Source organism: Solanum stenotomum, chromosome 8 (genome assembly GCF_019186545.1).
Source record: "Solanum stenotomum isolate F172 chromosome 8, ASM1918654v1, whole genome shotgun sequence".
Lineage (NCBI taxonomy): Eukaryota > Viridiplantae > Streptophyta > Magnoliopsida > Solanales > Solanaceae > Solanum > Solanum stenotomum.
This window is the reverse complement of record NC_064289.1, coordinates 42,000,619-42,010,159: the sequence shown is the minus strand read 5'-3', so window position 1 is coordinate 42,010,159 and position 9,541 is coordinate 42,000,619. Positions and strand designations below refer to the sequence as shown.

Genomic DNA, 9,541 nt, shown 5'->3' with positions numbered 1-9,541 from the left:
CCTCAGGTATATTCCAAAATTCAATCACAGGTTCCCCTATTAATTGATATACATGTCCTCACTATATATGATAATCGTTTATGCTATGTTTTTTTAGAGTAGGCAAATATACTCATTTCTGTTATGTAATGACCCTCTAGGTCATTTTTTTTAATTAAAGCATTTATTGCGTCGTTTAGNTAGAAGAATTTTTATTTTGTTTTTTAGTCTATGTTAATTCCACGTTCTCCTCTATTGTACCGATGGTGTAAGAGCCATCACCCTTCATGTCAACTGTATTAGGAAGATGCGTGGCCACCCAACTCAAAAAGGGGTACCTCTGAAAAAGCTACCTACAGGACTCTCGGTGCAATTATAATTGTGGCCGAAGGAGATTCAGAAAAATAAATTTTGAGATAAACACTAGAATGTATACCTAAGATTTGAATATATGATCTAAAACAGATTTTGAACCCCATTTGTCACTACACTAGTATCTTCCCTTGTGTCAAGGAGATTCAAAAATTTACATATAACTAGGAAAATTAGGTTTTCCTTAATTGCACAATATATTTTATTTAACAAAGGGGATCAAATTAACAACATTGCCAATACCTGCCACTTAATAATAGTGTTAACTACTAACTACCTATTCTAAATGGAACTGTCTTCTATAAATAGTAGTAAGTTCAATAAAATATATTGCCAAGCTGATTGTCTTCTTCTAAAATTAGGGGTGAAGTAAATTCAATTTAAATTCTTATTGCTAACTACCATTTCTAAAATTAGGGGTGAAGTAAATTCGAAACATAGCATTAATGGGTGGAAACCAAAAATGTGGTGTACGTACCAATTTTTCCTTCTAGGAATTTGATTTCTAAAGAAATGATTTTGAAAGCTAAATATAAGTACATGAGATTGAGTTTTTTTGTGCTTCTACATACTGTCATTTCTGATTTTTTTTTACTTTTTTATCCTTCTTTCATCATAACCTCAAATTTGTACCTACTGAAAGGATTTGAGACCATATTAGGATTGAAGTGTTGTATGATCTATTTAAAAGAATCCTTCAAGGCCACAATTCATCTAATGCCACGACTAATTGTTGGTTTTTAAAACCTGTGAATGAAAAATGAAGAGTTGTCAATTTAATAAAGAGGTTTTCTAACGAGTTGTGACTTTTCTGAAAAGTTGCAAATTTTGTGATAAGTTGTTATTTTTATGAAAAGTTGTTACTTTTTCATAAGGTTGTGACTATTCGGAAGGGTTGTGGAATTTTTAAAGGGATGTGACCTTTTCGATAGGGCACAATAAACACTTGTTCACACTACCCTCTATTGTTTATATATAAAAGGGTTTCCTTTTATTTTTCAATAACGAATAAGGACTTTCTGGACTTCTTCTTTTTCTACTAAATCTAGTATACTCAATGTACTTTACTATTGTTGATGGTTTGTTGACACGAAGATTTTTGGTACCAATATACCGGTGAGTAAAATCATTATATTCTTAGAGGATACATTCTGTTAACCTCGGATACTTGAAGGGAAGAATTTTCTTAAGGACACTGTGCATTCAGTAGACTCAATTTTCTTCTTTGAGAAAATTATTTTATTTATTATTTCTAATATATTTCAGATTCTATTTTCTTTATGGAATTTATGTTTCTTGTGTTTGAAACTATTCTTTAAACTAACTATCTTAGTAATATTGGTGAAACAGTAATAATTTCACCTCAAAGGTGGCTTGAAACTTTAGGGGTTTATGTCAGGCATGATGCCATTATACACAAACATTCTGCTGCTCAACTTTGATGTGTATTTTTTGTTTTTCTTTTTTCCTTGGGAGGAAAATTCTTCTGTAGGTTATGCTGAAAGGTCATACATTTATCTTCATTTGAAGCATATTTGTCTTGTTTTCATTATGAGTAGACCCAACTTTTGGCTTTTCTCCTTTAACTGCTTTTTTTCTATCTCTTGTAGTTATATCATATCCAAAAATGGTTTCCTTTCTTATGAGGATTTCTAACGTTTCATTTTTTTTTTAGTTTTAGCCAATTCCAACTAAATGTCAGCCAAGAAGGAGGTTGGGGAGAGTCATGCACTTGCTGTATCTAATAGGAGTGCATCTAGAATCAATGAAACTGGTCTTCAACTTTATACAGTTTCAAAGTATTATTTGGCGAAGGTTTACCATATGCTCATGTAGATTGCACAAATGCTAGTTATAAGTGGGGCTGGCGGTAGGAAAAAGAGTTACAGGTTTTGGAACATTTAAGGATAGATATTTATATCTTCCAAAGTATTTTGAGGCTCCGAAAGATGGAACGAAAAATGCTTTCGAAGTAAGATATCAATTAAAAAGTATCTAAAGTCTGAGTATCCTGCTATGGAGATAAATCAATTCTTTGCCTCATTCAGTTGGATGATTCCTTCGAATCAGTCACTAAACTCAAGAGGTTAGCTTCGACAAGGATCTTTGGTATATAAGATGCAGAGATTCATTAGGTTGTTTGCATCAACTTTTTTTAAAAAGCTTACAACATCTTTTTATTGACTGTTGACACCCAATTTTGACCGACCTATAACACTTTTTGAAATGCTATTCAATTAGATACGTATTGTTAAAACATATTTCGAGTTTAAAATTTTAATCGATTTTGTCTAAAAATTATACATTTTTAGTAGGCTTGATTTATAAAAATTATTGTAATTAGTATTAAATTATCATATATATCGATGGTTAAATGCGAAATAATTATTTCTTACTCAAATGTTTTTTAAATTTAGATGTGTATAATTTGTATGAAAATATTTTAATATACGTAGTACTTTAATTAAATAGCATTTCTTTGATTTTCCTCCAAATCATTTAAATCTTAGCCTATCTTACTCTAATTCCTTGAAATTCTAGCCATTCTAATTCAATTGCCATTTCAATTATAGCCATATAGTTGATTGCCATTTTAGCCCTTTCTTATCTCATTTTTTCAGATCTCAAATATCCTTCTTTAATCGTAGCCGTCCGTTTAAATCAGATCATCCAAGATTAAATCGCATGCGTCCATTCAACTTTAAATCGATGGTCCAGATTTGATCCTCTTATTTCCTTTTTTTTTAACCTAAAGGACTCTTAAACCTAAAACTCATTTCACTATCTCTTTCTCTCCTCTCTCTAGTGTTGCAACCCCTCCTCTCTATACTTTCCGGTGAAATCGCCACCACCTGCTGGTGGTTGCCGTACCTCTCTCCTTCTCTTTGTTGTTCTCCTTTCTTTTGTCGACGAGACAGCGAACACCGGTGAGAACAACCAGCAGCCGGCGCTGCTCCATCGCCCTTCCTCTTCTCCAGCAGCGAGCAGCCGAGAACAACAACTCCAGCCAGCAAACAACAGAGCCAGAAACTCCGTCAATAACAGCGAGCTCCGGGCAGCAGCTCGGTGAAATGGCAGCAGTTGAACGGAGACAGCAGCAGCCGGTGAAGAACCACCAACAAGAGGCAGCGGCACCCTCTCTCTTCTCCTCCTCTCTCGTCCTTACTTCTCTCTTCGAGAAACGACAACCAGTAGCCAGGCGAGCCAATGCAGGCAGCATCGCTGACAGGTGACCTCCGATCAGCGAGGACTAGCAACAGCTCCAGCCAGCAGCAACACCAGCAAGTAAAATAGCGACAACAACGTATTGCTACTCCAATTATTTCGACAGAGAATTGAAAACAAAGGCATTTTGATAAGGACAGATCTTTACAGATCTGTCCCAGGTATGAACATTCATTTTAAGCTTTAATCTCTATATGTATAGGTTGCTTGCTCATTGTCCAAAATTCTTGTATATTTAAAACATTGCAATGAATTAGCATGCTGTTAGTATTTCATTAAATTGTGTTGGAGCTAATTTGCTAATATCTGTGGTAGAACTAATATGTGACTTTTATGTTAAAATCAATTTTGCAAAGTCCTCACTGACCTTAAATTAATATGCCATACGTATATTAACAGTTGATTTAGCTCCCTCTTTAATTAATAATTGCCCTTAATTAGTAGAAATTGTTAATTTCATAGCAATCTTGTAGGTTTAAAATTGATAAATTGGAGTGATTGTGTTGCTATATGTATGCAGATATTTTGTCAAATGTTGCTTGGTCATGACTAAAATTGAGTTGTAAATTATTTTTCTTTACCTTAGATAATCACCTCATCCGGTTTGATTGTATTAGTGGTTGTTTTAATTGATTATTTGCTATAGCTAGAATTTGAATCAGATTCTTACTATGTGGGTTAAGTTTTGCTGATTTGTGCACTCACCTCTTAAGGAAATAAAATAAAATAAAATAAAAAAGTCCTTCCTTCCTTAATTATTGTCTTAAATAAGTGTCTTACTTGTCGTATTTTCGGTAATAATGCTAATTTAATTTATTTCCTTGTTTGTGGACTGATTATCGGTTCTCCCTTTGAATAACAAATAATAATATTAGTTGATTGATTTTCCTTTTTTAAAAAAAATATACTTTCCTTTAAACCGTGCCCCCTCCCCCTTTCCACTATAAATAGGACCCCTCCCTTCATCACTCTGACACCTCTACATATTGACTTTGCTCATACCCAAATAAAAATATTGCTCCTTACTCTTAAAAGAATTAAGTTTTTTGGTAAAAGCTCCTCTCTACTTTATTTTGCTGTGTCCGGGTGGGTTATTGGATTAAGTGTGGATCTTCATTGCTGATTTCTTTTACTGCATAACTGGTTAGTATCCTTTGTATATGCTTAATTTCTGTTCTACATCATCATAGTTATTTCAAGTCCAAAATTGGGTATTAATAAATAAAGAAAAGCACACGGGTCAGCTCTCTTTTCCTTTCTTGATATGTGTAATGTTATATACATGATTTCATGTTCGTTGTGTTGTTATATTTACTATTTGATTTACTGTGTCTTTTTGCTTGTATATCTCAAAATAAATGATATTATGCGCCTTTAGCATTTTACTTGTATTTGTATCTTTTGTTATCCTTTAGCAGGTTTGAACGCAAGTTCAAGATTTGAAGAGTCGCCGCAAGAGAGAAAACAACAGACAAACTGTTTTCATAATTTATGTTTTCATCTTTATCATTGTTCTGTAATAATTTGTAAACTCTAACTCTCTATATATGAGACATATTTGGAGAACCATCTAAGGGGAGGGGATCTACATGCTACTTGTTTACTATATTGCAACTTAATTGTGTTAGAAAGCATGTATATGATTGTTGATTGTTTGATAGTTTATATTTAGATAGTTTGCTTTAGATCTAACTAAATTAAAAATAAAATAAAATTACTATTGCCTTTAATCTCCTGTGTTTTGATCAGAAATAATTAATCACCTCTTTAAGCTTTTACTAACCATGTTTTTAAAATTCAATAATGTGTTTAATTGACTCAATTTGTTCATTGTAGCTTATTTATGTGATGTTCATATCCATTGCTTAATAAAAAATAAATGACATTTGTTCCTTTATATATATAAAAAATATATAAGATTTTTATTTTTATATCAATTTATTTCTGCCATTCAAATATCATGCTCATAGGACTTGATTAAATTTTTAGCATGCTAACAGGTATAGGAATTCATGCATATAGGCTTAAACTTCGGTTTCATTTAGAAAGCATGCCTATATGTTTGGTTTGAACAATTAGTATTTAGAAATGCATGCCTATAGGATTTGAATATTTCTTAATATGTCAGTAGTATGTAGAAACCATGCCTATAGGATTTAAATATTTCTTAATATGCCAGTAGTATGTAGAAACCATGCCTATAGGATTTAATTTCTGCATCAATGTTAAAATCTGCTACTGTTTTACTGCATTTGCTACGTGTTTGTCATCAGCTACTGATTAATATTTGCAATAACAATTAAACCTGTTACTGTCCTAAATATTTCTGCATATGTGATCACTTTTATGCTCTATCTTAGAATCAATAATTAAAATTTGTTATGTCATTAATTTTTGACCCTTCCAAAATCAGTTGAACACTAAAATCTGCATTCTATAATTATTCCCTGCCACCTTTAATATCAATCTAATAAGTTCTTCCGCACTTACAATAATTTTCTGTTCCTTTTAAAATTAATTAATTTTATGTATGCTTGTGTGTGCACACACTTAGTATGAGACCTTCACAATTATGTGTGTTTGCTGGCACGATTAATAAAACCTAGAGGCCAACTTGCGACTTTATGTGCTAAATGCTCGTCCAAATTGTTTGCATTGGTGTCTAGGTGGGCCTATTAGGAATTTATTTCAGTCTAACCCCTTCCTAATAGTAATCCAATGCCTGTTGGACCTTAAGCGGGGACGATAGGCACCTTTTAGGACGAAAAACATGCGGTGGTAGGGTAGGGGTAGTTTAGGCCCTACGGATATGATGACATTGACTCAGCCTTAAAGCGACAAACCTTGGTTTTGTCTGTCCCTACACGGAAGCCTATCGAAAAAATGAAGAAAAGTCGAGGGCTGATCCGTAAAGTCCTTCAGAGTCTCCCTTTCCTTTTGTCCCTTTATTTGTGTATAATTATAATTGTTTATGGTAGCTTAAATAATATATAAAAATTGTTTGCTTATCTACTTGAGCAATTTCTCTCTCCTCGCTTATCTCTTTATTAATCGTTTAATATTTATTTGTTATTATGTTATCAGTTAGTCTTGCATGCTCAGCTAATTAATTCAAATAACTTAAGTTCCCTTAATTGTTTAATATTTTGTTATCACCTAATTTTGCTGTTTTATTAATAAATGAAGTAATCTTAATTGTTAAATATTATGTTATCACCTAATTTTGCATGCTTAATTAATTAAATAAATAAATGAAGTGATCTTATTTGTTTAATGTTATATCACATTGCTAGCATAATTAACTAACTAAATAATAAATGAAGTGACCATACTTGCTACTTGTAACCCCCACATAAATTGCGTGAGACACGGTCAGGACCCACATTTGTGGACCTCGAGAGATGCCTAACACCTTCCCCTCGAGATAATCTGAACCCTTACCCTGATCTCTGGTTCGTTGACCTTAGTTAGATTTAGCTAGGTTAGATAGATGCCCTAATGCGCTTTAATTCATTAGGTGGCGACTCTTCAATCCTGCAAACCCCAAAAGAGTTATTAGGTCATGCACCAAAACCCATTTTGAGAAAAACGGGGCGCGACATTGACCTGATTCCAAATTTGTTTTTTCATTTGGATATTGATTTTGTCTGAGATATGAAAGAGAGGACTACATCTTCAAGGACGGTAATGCAACCTTTACTATCTGATTATCCTATCAAAGTTATTACTTGTAAGGCTGGTAACAAAATTTGAAGGAGTATGGTAATCACTGAAGCTAAGTTTAGTAAACCAGAAGCAAACAATGCTCCTACATTCCTCAAGCATGATTGGAATCCGTGCTTATTTGGATTTTGTCCACATATGTAGCCATCTAGTGTCGCTTCACATAGAATGTAACTATACCCATCATTTTCCAAACTGATAAGCTTACACCGAAGGATACAACAACACTCTTGGAAAAAACAAGGCCTATTGCAACCGATATCACAAAGCATGGTATCCGGTAAAGGTAACATTACTCCTGCATTCCTCAAGTATGATTTGATTTCGTGCTAATTTGAATTCTATTGTTATTGTTCTTCCTCTTCCTTTGGTAGCAACTTTCTTCTCTTCCAGACGAAAAAGATACTAACTACAAGGGAGTTGGATTTTCTAGTAAAGGTGGTGGTTGTATACCTTCCCTTCCTGTTCGTGATCCACTTCCATCAACTTCGTGGGCCAGAATTAGCACCAAATGGAAGAGCTATGACATTTATGTTGAGGCCTCGTCATAAATACCATAAATCTTCCATTTGGTACTAGCTCTTGCCCACGAGCTGATGGAAGTGGATCATGAATAAGAAGGAAAGGTATACCACCACCACCTGCTCTAGCAAATCCAACTCGCTTGTAGTTATTAGCTACTCTGTCTGGAAGAGAAGAAAGTTGCTACAAGAGGAAGAGGAAGAATAATAAAAACAGAATTCAAATTAGCACAAAATCCAAGCATACCTGAGGAATGCAAGAGCAATGTTAGCCTTTTCTGGAGATTGTGCTTTGTGATACTGTTGTTGTATCCTTTGATGTAAACTTATCAGTGTGGACTTTGATGGGTACAATTACAATGGATATGAAGCAACACTAGATGGCTATATATGTGGACAGGTTTCCTATATAAAATTAACAAAGTTAAAGTAACATGCAATCACTCACAAACACTAAACAAAATGACCCACAATAAAATGCACTAAATCAAAATGTACCAAGATTCTGAATAAAATAGAGTAAAAACTGAAAAATAATGAGGAAATTAACATAACTGAAACAATATACACATTTTTTTGAGAATAAAGTTTGGCACTATAATAATAATAAAATTTGAAAACTAGACAAAGTAATAAGACAAAATCAAATAATAGCATTGACACTTATTCTGTAGAAAACTTAAGAAGACAGTTAAATAAAAAGAATCACAGTAGTTCAAAATACCAAGAAATATTATTAAGTCAGTGGTGAATGACAATAAAATCAATGGAAAAAGAAATTGTGCAAAATCAACCTACTAACAACAGTAATTAGTCATACGACAACAGATCAAGAATAAATAGCATTTGAAATAGAACGAGTAAAATCAAGGTACCCAACCATTATGGAGTTTATTGGAGAAACACCTGACTGAAGTGCAAACTTAGCAGCAAAAATAATATAAGAAAAGTAAAATAGAGATACAAGAGTCACCAATGAAGAGGAAACCAAGGCAGTGAGCCGGATATAGTTCACCGATGGTATTTGCGGTAGGGTCTAGTTGCTCAGTGTGACGTTTTTTGTTGTTGTACAACAAAGCTATGTTGCAGATTTGATCTTGCCGGAGTGCCTACAAAATAAATAAAAGACACAAAAATGGGGAAAGAGGAAGGAGACTGTGCTGGTGTGGGTTGATTGAATAACGATATTAAAGACACTTCATCCAATTCCATGTGTCAGCAGTCGTTAATCAGTAGATAACCCAACTAAGTGAGTTGGGGTCGAATCACACACGGAGCGGTATATATGTGTTTAAGATTCAATAGGAAAGTACGAATATGATCAAATCAGTCATAGGAATATACATTATCGAATAAAAACATAATTCAAATCAGGAGGTGACACGAATGTCGGATAACAGGGGGGTTTTGATTTTAATTTTCAACTACAGTAGCAACAAATAATACGAAATAACAATAATGAGACGGGTTCTTGGGATGTGATTCGATTATAGGCTAATATAGACAAACGGGTAATTGCAACTTTTAGCAAATAGCTGAATATTAGTGAGTAAGCTAAGCCATAGAGAGAATAAACTTTCTCTCGAACAATTTTCCCCGAATCAAGTCGGTTTCTCTAGAACACCAACAAACCAAGCAAAATAAGATTAGCCAACACCTTAGTCTATTCATTCTCTCGAGCTGAATATTTGGAACTGAGCTTAGGATTCACTCTCTCGTGC

At 33.6% G+C, this 9,541-nt stretch overlaps 1 pseudogene; it reads left to right on the top strand.

Moving 5' to 3' along the window:
* Positions 1-2,046: 2,046 nt before the first annotated feature.
* LOC125874741 (uncharacterized) lies at positions 2,047-2,442 on the top strand (annotated as a pseudogene).
* The last annotated feature ends 7,099 nt before the right edge of the window (positions 2,443-9,541 follow it).